Raw genomic sequence first — 13,620 nt, 5'->3', positions numbered from 1 at the left:
GAAATCATTTTGCCTCGCAATTGAATTTTTACGCTTTGGTACTTTATGTAATACAAAAGGGATCAAGAGGATCACGTGTAACATTGCAGTAGCTAGACAAAGGACGTCGTAAAACTAAATTGCTGTTGGCTAGCTAATATAATGCGCTCCTTAGCGTGGTGTTTTTAGCCTGACGGAAGGTAGCGGCCATGTTATTTGCACAAATAAAAAAAAAAAACAACGTAATAAAGTTGGCTCTTAAAATAATTCAAAATTATTCTCATCATTCTCGTGCACGCAATCACATAAAAACGTCATTTTTCTAAAATCTAACGTTTTTCTCTTACTGCGAAAAACAGACAAAAAAAGAAAGAAACGTGTGAAGCAACATGGCGATCCTGCCACTGCGCTGTCACGCATAGTGGCGTACCTAATTTAACTTATCTTGTATTTGAGAGACGATCGAAAAAGAAGTGAAAGGTAGTTATGTATGCGGACAAACGGCGAAGAAGAATCAAAATAACTAGCTGATTTAACTTCATTGTGCAGTATACAGGCATTTTAATAGTTTCACAACAGCAGCGCCAACAGAATAGGGTGAGCGCAAGGCGAAAAGCACCATGGATGTACAGGGACAAACTGTTTTGCGCTCCTTCCACGTATAGCAGGAAACTTCAGTACGTTTCATGCATAAATGTGGTAGTAGAGAGCAATATATCATCACCACAGTCACCACCTTTCATTACCAAAAAATTGGCCCAAATTGCTCACAGAGAAGCACCGCCGTGTACATTTCAGTGCGCGCCGCCGACCGCCCATCCACACGCGGCAGAGTGACGTATAATGAAAAAGCGTTTGGCGAACATACCTTTTTTTGTTTTGCTTTGTAAAGGGGGTTTATTCGGGTCGTAGAGCAGCAGCGACAAACGCAGCACCAGCAGGTAGGGCGCAGCCAGAGAGCGAACTGGGTACGAGCCACGCGATGGCAACGGGGATTTTTAGCCTGCCGATCTTCGTCACAATCACCCCCGAAATAGAAGAGTAGCCATCCTGGCGACCTGGGAAGAGGTGAGCGGATCGTAATACGGCTTCAGCCGGTCAATGTGCTCAGTCTCTCGCCCCCGACGACGCAGATCGGGAGATGGTGATAAGGGTTCGACCACGTAATTAACTGGTGATGGTTGCGCAACCACGCGGTAGGGCCCGTGTTACTTCGGGAGGAGTTTGGACGAAAGGCCAGGAGCAGCAACAGGCGGGACCCAAAGCCACACGAGTGAGTCGATGGGGAAAGGGTGAAGGGGTGGGCTGAGGTCCTGGCGCTCTTTTTGGCGGCACTGTTGAGCAGACTTCAAAGAACGGGCCAGTTGTCGGCATTTCTCGGCGTACTGAGCGACCGCAAACAGGTGAGCATTCAGCAGGGGCCGGCCGGTACGGGAGAACCGTATCAATGGTGCTGGAGGGATGGTGGCCATAAAGCAGAAAGAATGGTGAGAATCCGGTATAGTGGGGGCTTGAGAGGTAGAGTTATACGCGTATGTGACGAATGGATGTGCAAGATCCAAGTTGGAGTGGTCAGACGCGACATACATTGATAACATGTCACCAAGAGTTCTGTTGAATCGTTCTGTTAAGCCATTGGTCTGTGGATGATAAGCAGTAGTAGTGCGGTGAATAATTTGGCATTCGGATAGGAGTGACTGCAGGACGTCCGAGAGGAATACGCGACCCCAATCGCTCAGCAGTTCACGAGGTGCACCATGGCGGAGAACAAAGTTGTTTAGAATGAACGAGGCGACGTCTTTTGATGATGCGGCCGGCAAGGCGGCGGTTTCAGCATATCGTGTCAAATGATCTACGGCTCCAACAATCCATCGGTTGCCAGCGCCAGTAGATGGAAGAGGCCCGTATAAATCAATGTCAACACGGTCAAATGGCTGAGCTGGGCAGGGAAGCGGCTGGAGAGGTGCGGTGGAGAAATGCGGGACACATTTGCGTCGTTGGCAGGCAATGCAGGAGCGTACGTATTTGTGGACGAAGTTGTACATCCCTCGCCAATAATATCGTAGGCGAAGCCGTGTGTAGGTTTTTGATTCTCCGCCGTGACCACACTGCGGGTCAGAGTGAAAAGCGGAGCATAAATATTCTCGAAGGTGGCGGGGCACTACTAAGAGCCATGTGCGGCCATCATTGTGGTAGTTGCGGCGGTATAAAAGTCCGTCGCGGATGGTGAAATGCTGCGCCTGTCGGCGTAACGCTCTAGGTGCCGAAGCTGCCGGAGTATTTGACAAAAAATCGAACATAATGACGATCCATGGGTCTTTTCGTTGCTCCGAGGCCATGTTCAGGATGTCAAGTGGTGAGATATCATGTCTGTAGGTAGAAGTACTGCTGTCTGAAGTAACTAGGAAGCGCGAGAGGGCATCGGCGTCAGAGTGTCTGCGTCCAGAGCGATAGACGACACGGATATCATATTCCTGGATTCGGAAGGCCCACCGAGCGAGGCGGCCCGACGGGTCTTTGAGGTTAGACAATCAGCAAAGAGCGTGATGATCCGTCACCACGTCAAAGGGTCGACCGTAGAGATATGGGTGAAATTTCTGAAGAGCCCATACGATAGAGAGGTACTCTTTTTCTGTTACTGAGTGATTGGCCTCAGGTTTTGTGAGGGCACGACTGGCATAAGCGACCACGTATTTGGCATTAGTGTTCTTACGTTGTGCGAGCACGGCACCAAGGCCAACACCACTGGCGCCAGTGTGAAGTTCTGTAGGTGCGCTTGAATCAAAATGGCGCAAGCTCGGCGGAGACGTGAGTAGGCGACGAAGTGTCGTAAAGGCATCATCGGAGACATTCGACCAAGTAGGAAGTTCATTGTCGCCTTGTGGGAGTTGGTTTAGTGGTGCGATCACCGTAGCGAAATTGCGAACGAAACGTCGAAAATAGGAGCATAGGCCAATGGAGCTGCGTAGTGCTTTCAAGTTAGTGGGCTTCGGGAATTCGGATACGGCGCGAAGTTTAGCAGGATCAGGAAGAATGCCTTCTTTGGAGGCAACATGGCCTAATATAGTCAGTTTTCGAGCTGCAAATAAGCATTTTTTAAAGTTAAGCTAGAGACCAGCATTCCGGAGACAGGTCAAAACTATGTAAACGGCGAAGATGTGTCGGAAAATCAGGGGAAAAGACGACAACGTCGTCGAGGTAGCAGAGACAAGTATGCCACTTCAGTCCGCGCAAGATGCCGTCTATCATGCGTTCAAAGGTGGCGGGCGCGTTGCACAGACCGAATGGTGTAACAGTGAATTCATACAAGCCGTCTGGGGTTACAAACGCGGTTTTAGAACAGTCAGCGTCAGCCATTGGCACCTGCCAGTAGCCCGAGCTGAGATCTAAGGAGGAAAAAAACTCCGCTCCTTGCAAACAGTCAAGGGCGTCGTCGGTACGTGGCAACGGGTATACATCCTTTCGGGTAATCTTGTTAAGCCTTTGATAATCAACGCAAAATCGTATGGTGCCGTCATTTTTTTTTAACTAGGACGACTGGTGATGCCCAGGGACAACTATAGAAGGCTGGATGACACCGCGTTTGAGCATATATCGTTCACCTGGTCATTGATAACGCGTCTTTCAGTCGCCGATACTCGGTAGGGACGCTGCCGAATGGGTGCATGGCTTCCAGTGTCGATAGTGCGCGAAACAGTCATTGTGCGGCCGAGTGATGTTGCTTGGCAGTCAAAAGAGGAAGAGAAGCCTTGAAGCAAGTGAAGAAGTTCGTCGCGCTGCGTCGTAAGGTCACTGGCAATAGCTGGCATAAAAGAACGCGGAACTGACTGAGGAGGCGATGCCTAGAGAGCGGCAATATAAGTGGAGTCGTCCATCGTGTCAAATATTGAAGATGAGGCCAGGGGCTCTGCTCTGCCAAGGCTTTCACGGTGGCGTAAAGTAATTGGTTCGGCCGATGGGTTTAAAACGCACGTGAGAGAGGCGCCAGTTTTGAACTCGAGGACGGCGAACGGCAGTGATAGTGAACGGCGAGCGGAGAATGCGGTCTCGATGGCAGGAAGAGATTCAAGGTGCCTGAATAGTTACGGCGTTATTGGAAACGTGGCGCATATGGACGCACGTTGTTGGGGACGTTCGGTGTAAGGAGGCGACAGTGACGTGCAACGTGTCCAGCGCGGCCACAATAAAAACAAATCGAACGACTGTCTTCCGTGCGCCAATGGTCTTGAGGTCGTGCATACTGCACCAGTGGCCGGAGTGGGCGGGATACGGGCCGGCGCAAAGGCGGGCAAAGGGGACCGTAAGTCTGTGGCCTCGTAGCGACTTCGGCGTACGTCAGGGGAGTGGCAGTCGGAGCGTGCTGGAGAGAAGGCGAAATGTGGTCGGCTACCTGCTCCTTGATGACAGATTCGAGAGCGGGCGCCGTGAGTAAGTGGAATCAGAGAAAGCTGACGAGCCACATCTTCACGGACGAACTCCTTGATCTGTAGCAGTAGCGACGTGTTATCCGGGGCAACAGCCAAGCTCGACATTCAAGTGGCCTGAGGAGGAGATTGGCGGGTGGCTATGCGTTGTTTGTGTAGTTCGTCGAAGCTTTGACAGAGACTGACGAGTTCAGAGACTGTCGCCGGATTTTTCGCCAACAGCATCTGGAAGGCGTCGTCTTCAATGCCTTTTAAGATATGGCGGATCTTCTCGGCATCAGCCATTATGACGTCAGCGTGGTTACAGAGGTCGACAACATCTATATAACTGGTATATGTCTCCCCGCACTGTAGCGCACGACCACGCAAAAGTTGCTCGGCGCGAAGCTTGCGAACGGCGGGGCGCCCGAATACCTCCGTCACGTTAGTTTTGAAGGCTGTCCACGTCGTGAGATCACGTTCATGGTTGTGGTGCCACACGCTGGCGACACCGCTCAAATAAAATCACACGTAATTCAGTTTTTTGGTGTCGTCCCAGTGGTTGTGGATGCTCACCCAGTCGTAGTCAGCGAGCCAGTCTTCTACGCCATGGTCTTCGGTACCACTGAAGATGGGTGGCTCGCGTTGACGCAACTGGCCGGGGCAGACCACGGTAGTCACCGGGGCAGCGGGTTGTGGTTGTGGTAGTCCTTCTTCCGGCATAATGAAGACAGGCTGCAGTGTCCGATTGCGAAGTTCCAGAATTCCTGTTGTACCCAGCAGCTCCACCAATTGTAAAGGGGGTTTATTCGGGTCGTAGAGCAGCAGCGACAAACGCAGCACCAGCAGGTAGGGCGCAGCCAGAGAACGAACTGGGTACGAGCCACGCGATGGCAACGGGACTTTTTAGCCTGCCGATCTTCTTCGTCACAGCTTCTACATCTCCCGTATGGTCCACAGGTACTTTCTGCGCCACGCGACGAATTCCTTCCTTTCCAAAAGCGCAGAGTTCCTTTAGCTCCTCCGGCAGGCGAAGCCAATGTCGCTTAGGAGTCTGTGCACAGTCCTTTCACTCACACCAGGCATCTGCATGTCGGGGTCAGTTGATATCCTTAGCAATTTTCGCCGACGTAGGCAGCTCGTTGCGCATGAAATATTGATGCACCTTGCGTCTTAGGGCACCAAGCGTGAAGCCGTCATACAGCTGCATTCTTGTCCTCCCAATTTTCTCAATGCTTCTTTCCCACTTGAAGTCGGGTCTTCGCCGCTTTGGAGATAGCAGCGCACCTCGAAGGGCTTCTGCTTTGATCCTTCGGACGGAACGCACACTCACGCCGGTCCCACTCTTTTATGCACGGCGATGGTGGTGAACTCCGGATGGTCACGGGTGGTTGCAGCATAAACGTTGCATACCATTTGCTTCGTCTGCTTAGACAGCCATTTTTCGGTGCAGTTCTTCATAAGTTTCTGTGGTGAGTGGTCCAAATTCCCAAAAACATGTATCCCAAGTATTATCCCGGACGACACAGAGCAAGGGCAAAGACCTTTCACAAACGTTTCGTCATGGGACCGGGAGTGTATTACACGGGTGCTAGTCGAACCAGCTCCGACACCTTCGCCGCAGTCTCTACGTGTCAGAACATAACAACGGCATACTTAAAAACCTCCTCGGCATTCGTGGCAGAGGCTGCAACCATCGCCTTGGCCATTAGGACGCCGAGCGCCAAACCAATTTGGCTGTCGTATTATCCGACTCGCAAGTGGCTTGCCTCCTGTTTCTAAATGGGACGGCACCCCAATCAATAATCAAAATTTTAGGCAATCAACTAGAAGGGCATCACACTATCATATGATGTCCGGCACACGAGGGACTGGCAGGGAACGCGAGGGCAGACCGCATTGCTCGTTGAATAACCGTCCGAGCAACGGCATGGCCCAGCGACGACCTTCCACCGAATTCTCGTGACATCCTCTTAAGGCAAAGACAGGTGCGGATATATGCCGCACGGGCACCGATAAAGGCCTTCAGTTCCGGAATGGCAATTTTTTTTGGCGGAGCAGCCATGCGTCGAAGTTTAATGACATTTGACCCGATGATGTTGATAACAGCTAGCGTCTTTTGAAGTGAGCAATTTTAGGGCAATAATAAAAAAGATAAACATGCATTTACAAGTTTAACCTGCCTGAAAGGCTAGTGAAATGTAAAAATAAGCACACTATGGGGCCGCTAGCTTTAGTTTGTCGCTGCGTTTTACAATGTTGCAACCGACGAAGCACGAAGGCGATGGCGATGAAATCGTCCTTGTTGTACAGTGCATAGAGTTTCCTACAAAAATTACTAGAAGGAACTCTGGCGCTGCAGTCGTTGTACCACCATGGGAATTATGGGAAGTACGTACATGGATTTGTCTGATCTTCGTGCTTGTGGATTAAGACATTCTTGTGGCTTTGTATATTACGCTATATCAATCTTATTGTTGTAAATTTCAGCGCAAACTATGCTCTTCGAAGTGCAGAAGACGCCGGGAACACGCACAATTGCTATTAATTGCAACGATTGAGCTTGTCCAGGCGGCCAAATAGAAACGCGCCAAGCGTCTCACGGCACTGACATGCCCGCGATAAATTCATAAGGGCGTTTCATTCGCTTGTCGATACATGCGTCCGTGGTTTACCGGTTTCGATATCAGGCTTCTGTGCTAGAGTTCCTGTGTTCGAATCCTGTCGTCGGACAAGTTTAATGATGTTCACCTAATCATTTATTACGCAATACACTGTTGAAAAAGACGCGTTTACAAAGCCGTTTGAAGCCAAAAGGACGAAGTTTAGGCAAATATACTACCCATAATTGCTGTGCTGGTACAATCGCTCCCATTGCAGTTCCCGTGGACACTAGCGCCAGAGTTCCCTCTAGTAAATTTTGTAGGAAACTCCATAGAGCATAGAGTTTCGTAGTGAGAAACTATATGCCATAGAGTTACTATACTGACCCTAGAGGATAAGCTACCCATGGGGGTCTTGCGCTGGAGTTTGAGGTATAGTAGCGGCGCCTGGTGGCGGCGCGCGAAACGTTATCTGGGCAGTACCGGCTTGGGTAGTATTGAGCCCTGGCTGTGGCGAAGCACGTTTCTAGCCCGAGTTATGCGTCGATTCGCACTTTTTTCTGCCCTGTTGCGAGTGCGAAAAGGCTCGTCACTTCTCACAGACCACGCTGCGAGCTAGCCGCAGCCTATAGTTTAACGAAAACGGACTCTCCGTGAGACGTAATGCTGGAAGCAGAAGGAATCGGCGAGGCCGATCCGGAGAGACATAGCTCATCCTCGAAAAAGCGTCACCGTCGTTACTTCTGCCTCGTGGGCTGCCATGAACAAGAAGGCCTGAATCCCAACATCAGATTCTACCGTTTTCCTTCAATGCTTCACGAAGCGGAGCGTCGGGTCAGTTGGTCGCGCTGGGTAAGCGAAACTTAATAATAATATATGGGGCTTTACGTGCCAAAACCACTTTCTGATTATGAGGCACGCCGTAGTGGAGGACTCCGGAAATTTCGACCACCTGGGGTTCTTTAACGCGCACCTAAATCTAAGTACACGGGTGTTTTCGCATTTCGCCCCCATCGAAATGCGGCCGCCGTGGCCGGGATTCGATCCCGCGACCTCGTGCTCAGCAGCCCAACACCATAGCCACTGAGCAACCACGGCGGGTAAGCGAAACTTCACGCCATGCTGACTGTTTCGCCTGTCTTGAAGCTTGCTTGATTATCTGCGTTATAAAATTCAGTCTTTTGCACCTACAGTCCCGACGGCAGACCGACATAGCAGCAGGCATGGCTGGTGATTCACGATTCGAGACCCGGCCACAGCGACAATTAACTATTCGACCGGTGCGAAGTGAAGTGACCAGGTGTGTGCAAATGACCACAAATGGTCTGGCTGATTCGGTGACAATTCACTACCCCACTACGAGCAGCACAGGTTAGAGAGGTAAATGTGCTCATCCTTGACCTCAAGCCAGCACGTTGAGACAGCGCAGCAAGGTAGTATTGATTACAGCACATCGATGTTCGAGCGCTGTCATTAAAAGCTACATCAAACGAGCAGCGCCCAAGCTCGCGCTGCAGCGCGGTTCGCACGTAGTTACTGCGAGCTCATATGCATCAGTTATTTATCAGTTCCTAAACGGACAGATTGGCTGCTACTACAGCGCAGGCATAACTACTTGTATAGCGGCATGCAGTCAACAAAAATTGCAGGAGGCCCGCCGTTTCGTGGCATGTCGAAAGACCGCTGCCGTCGCGGTGCGTACGATCGTGCGCTCGAGCAGTTCGTGCATCGCGGCATGCTGAAAGACCGCTGCCGTCGCGGCGCGTACCGTCGTGCGCTCGAGCAGTTCCGTACACATGTCTGCTTATGGCTGCTGTGAATTCATTTATAGCAAGCATTTCCTCAAGTTTGTGCGCCTGAATCTAGCAGCGTGCAAATCTTACCTGAATTTCAACTTCGATTGTGCGCGACGCGCTTCACTTGCGATTGACACCGCGCTAAAACTTCGCCGCTTATTTCTTGAACGGCGTACACGTACTCGGCGTTGCATGATTTATAGCCTTCACGCAGCATGCCACCCCTGAAAAAATCTTCGGCGCCCGATATTTGCTGCAAGCCGTGGTACAACAAAACCGAAAGTGGCGGGTCCATATTGCAAACGTGCTTTCCAAAGCAGACGACCGAGCTTTGGTACTACCCAGTTCAGGACAGAGGGCGCTTTTTAGCACCATTTTCGCAGCGCCCCCTGGGCAATGCAAGAGCCCCATAGGGCCCATGCATTGCAATCGGGAACTTCGGAAATTCACCCCCACTATTCGCTAAGAAGGCTGCAAGGTAACTGCAGGGAAAGCGTTTTTTTTTCCCACGTTGTCACCGTGCACCGACATTATGATATTGTCGTAGCATGCAATCAGTTTAAAGAAACCACTCTGGTAAAACTTGACGCCCTGTGATGCAAGGCCTGAGACATGACCTCTACCATACACGATCTGTAGGCGTTTATGGATGACGGACACACTAGTCCCATGTGCCCATTCGTACCGAATAACAGCACGCACTTCCATTGGCGACCATGTTGTCAGCACACGTCTGTCTGCCGTCGTGATTTGTAGTCGAATAACTTCGGGCACGCCAGTCTGCTGCTACTCTCTCTTCTTTGACGCTTTGCGCATGCGTAATTCCTCCTCCGCTGACGCTCCTTCCGTCGTTGAAACAGCAACGGGCGTGGATTGTTTGTTTCACCTTGTGTACCATCTTCTCCTTCAAAAAATTACGAAACTTACTTTTGGGACGTCCCTCGTAATATTGAGTTCCTCGCTTGCCCTTGCTCCTGGATCCGAGCAGTTGGTCGCGCAAATAAGAACCACTGTGTCGTCGGCGTTTGCCTGTATTGACACACTGGACGGGAAGGGAAGACTTAAAAGCCTATGAATAATAATAGGGATTTCTAATTGAAGGTTTGGCTGATGCGAAGTGCGCTGGTTTTAAACAAGAATTAAATATGAAAAGAATAAATATATGCAGAAACCAGCGTCAATTATTGTCAGTGGAGGCGCATAGCCCAAACGAACGAACGAACGAACGAACGACCGACCGACCGACCGACCGAACGACCGAACGAACGAACGGGAGAGTGAAGCGACAGTCCCCCGCCGCCCATCCCCGCTACTTGATCACCCGAGAGCCCGCGTCCTTTCCCTAAACGGGAGACGCTCCCGGACCTTCGAAGCGAGCGGTCGCATCGCCCCTCGCTCCGACGACTACGGCTCGCCCGCCACTTCTTGCGCGCGTACGTCTCCGCATTCGACCGCGCTTACGAGCGCAGCCCTTTTCAGGGCTCGCATGACAGGCGGAGGCCCCATCTCATGGGCGACCCTCCGAAGAAACAGCAGAGGAAGAGGCCGACGAAGCAATCTCCTGACTGCACCGATGGCCCGGCGTCCAGACGAGCCCAGCAGCTCCACCCACGTGGCCGGCAGTCACGCTCCGGCAGATCGCCTCCCGCCTTACGTTGGAAGCGGGGGCTGAAAGCTCGCACGCTACGCACGCTCTCGGCGGACTCGGCGAGCTCCGCGCCGTCATGCACGCCTCCTCCAGTGAGCGCGACACCACCCATGCGCGCCCCATCTGCGCTGGATACACCCTTCCGCGCATTTCCTATTGACGCGCTGAAAACTTCTGCCAGCTACCACCACGCTGCGCCGTCCGTTTCAACGGATACTACCGCGGAGGCCCCCACTTCGGCAGCTTCCACCGACGACAGTGCCAGCTGCCCGTCGACAGGCGACACTGACGAGAGTGCCGGCACCTTCTACTTGCCAACCGCAAGTATGATTGGCTCCGACGTTACGTCCTCCCGCACGGACGCGACCGCCTCACCCGCGACAAGTCCTATCCGCCCGGAGAGCCCCCTGCTTTCATCGACGGAAGCCTGCTCGTCGCCTCCGCTCAACACCGCACCAGACGAGAGTCCGTGCGCGACTGCGATGTTGCCTCTCGAGGATGCCGCCGACGGCCCGGCTTCCAACCACAGCCGGCCGAGAACGCCTACCCCAGTCGCGGAAGGATCAGGGCAGCACTTCCTCAGGAAGTCTCCGCTGCCGCCCGCGGCCGCTAAGGACTCGCAAGCCTGCCAGCCCGCAGCGGGAAAGTCGAAAAACGCCGCAAGAAGACGACGCCGATTCCGACGGTTCGTCGACTTTGAGGCGCATTCCCCACCCGTTGACGGCGGCGTTACTCACGATACCGCCGTCACTATCCTCTACCGGCCCATCGAGCGCAGAGCCACGTTCCTGGCTCTCTCGCGAGACAGTGTCGCCGCTCAGCTATCCGCCGTGCCGGGCGTGAGGCGTGTGCGTGTCAACTTCCGTCGCAACGTGGTGGCTGTGGACGTGACACGCGGTGCTGACTCGGCGCCCCTTCTCGAGGTGTGCGTCATTGGTAACGTGGCGGTACGCTCGAAGGCACTCCACAGCAACTCCTGTGTGGGTATCATCTATGGGGTCGACCCTTCTTTCGACGCCCGCACAGTGAGCGAAAACCTGGAGGCACCCGTCGCGGTGCTGTCGTGCTCGCGGAGTGGCGCAAGCGTCACCGTCACTTTCGTCGGGAGCGTCGTGCCTCCGAGCGTGCGACTTTTCAAGCAGCTACGCGCCGTCCGTACCCGTCTGCCACGGCCACTTCAGTGCGACCGCTGCGGCGTTTTCGGCCATGCCGGCGCCACCTGCTTCCGCGACGCCCGCTGCCTCCGCTGCGGTGACTCGCATCCTACAGGAGACTGCCCCGCTGAGAAGCCACGCTGCCTAAATTGCGGTGGTCGACACCTTTCAACAGAGCCGAGCTGTCCCGAGTGGCAGCGCGAGAGGAAGGCGGCCGTGTTGTTGTCTTCGTCTGTGCGGCCCCTCTCGAGGAAAAAAGCGCTTGAGCTGGCCGGCACTACATCGTGCGAGCCGCATACAGCCGCTCCGCCGACGTCTGCTCGCTCGCCGCAGGGTCGATCCTACAGTGACGTCCTTCGTGGCCGCCACACGCAGACGGCCGCCCCTGAGCCATTGCGCGGCAAACAAACCGCTCCGAGCAGCGACCCCAGGGACGCGCTCATAGCCGCTCTCGCGGCTGCACTCCGTGCCCTGCTCGTTCAGTGCCCAGCTATCGACGGCAACGTCCGACAGATGTGCGACGCGGCTCTCGCCGCGCAGGAAGCTCTGCTTCACCACGACTAGGCGCGTCACCGCGCCTCATAAGCGAATGTAAACAACTTGCCCTCGCGCACTGTTTGGGCAGCCGCCGCCGCGTCTCTTTCACCCTTCTTTCAATCCCCTTTCCCTATTGTGCAGCGCGGTTGAGGTGTCCTCATCTGAGAGACAGTTACTGCGCTGCACTTTACCCCAATTTTTCTTCCCTCCAACAAGAATCTCTCTCTCTCTCCCTAAACGCCTTCCCTCGCCTTCTCGAAGTTCCTTCGTGGCAGCCCTAAAGAGCGTTCACTTCTGTCTCTCCCTAAAACCCCTTAAACTTCGTAAAGTACTGCCACGCTTTGAAGAAAGCCTCCTCCTCCTCGCGCGCTCTGGCCGACGCCGCGTCGCTATTGGCCTAATAGCATCACGTGGGCCCTCGCGCAGTGTATCAGCGCCATTTTTCTTCGAGAGGCGTCTACGGAGTGGCGAGGAGCGTATGCTGGCACCGTTGCTACGTTCGAGCAGTGTAGGCGGCGCCACGGTCGAGGAGGGAGCGTGAAAGAGAGGAGAAACGAGGAGGAGTGAAGGCGGAGGAGGAGGAGGAGAGTGTCACTACTTTACGAAGTTTAAGGGGTTTTAGCTCTCCCTCGTGCGTGGGCGTCAGCGTTCGAAAATCCGCCAGGGATTATCATACGCCGCATCGTCCACGATGGGCTGGCCACCGCCGGACGGTCAGCGTGACGTGTGCCGAACGAGCGAGAGACAGCGTCTCCTCTCCCGCACTCTGAACTTACTTGCGCCCTCACTCACGCCTACGTTTGCAAATTATCAGATCGGATGGTTCTGTATCGCTTGCAGCATTACATATATAGACAAACACATTCTTCACCCATTCCAAGTCGGATTTTGATCAAAGAGCACACGATGTGCTACTGTTACTGCGTGAGCAAATTCTTTTTCCTACTAGCACAGTACAAACAACAACAGTAGTTGGAAGCTACATTGAGAAGGCTTACGACATGGTCTCACACCAATCAGTAATAGAAATCGCTAAACACTTTGGAATAACAGGCCTGTGCCTAAATTTCATAAAATCTTTCTTATTCAATCGCTCATACGAAATCAGAATTGGAAATACATTACCTCGATCACAACCAAATCACATCGGCGTTCCGCAAGGCGCCGTTCTGCGCCTACTTTTTTGAATTTGGTAATGGCCCGTCTCCCTGCGTATCTCAGAGACATCTCAGGCATACATTTTAATATACAGGGTGTTTCAACGAAGGCTTTCAAAATTTTTTAAAGGTTGCCTGTGGCAGATAGCAGAATTCTAGTTCATGAGCTGGTCTACTCTAAGAGGCGGACATTACTTCCACAATATTTTTTATGCATATTCGATGAATTAATAAAAATCACTAAATAAGTTTTTAACTAATTAGCTTATGGCCCATATTGCAATTTACAAATTCTAATCGTGGAGTTCGCAAGGTGGATCCACTTGGAATGAATTCTCAGGAT

Source organism: Dermacentor andersoni, chromosome 1 (assembly GCF_023375885.2).
Source record: "Dermacentor andersoni chromosome 1, qqDerAnde1_hic_scaffold, whole genome shotgun sequence".
In the NCBI taxonomy this organism is placed as follows: domain Eukaryota; kingdom Metazoa; phylum Arthropoda; class Arachnida; order Ixodida; family Ixodidae; genus Dermacentor; species Dermacentor andersoni.
The sequence above is the reverse complement of the archived record's forward strand: the minus strand, read 5'-3'. Positions refer to the sequence as shown.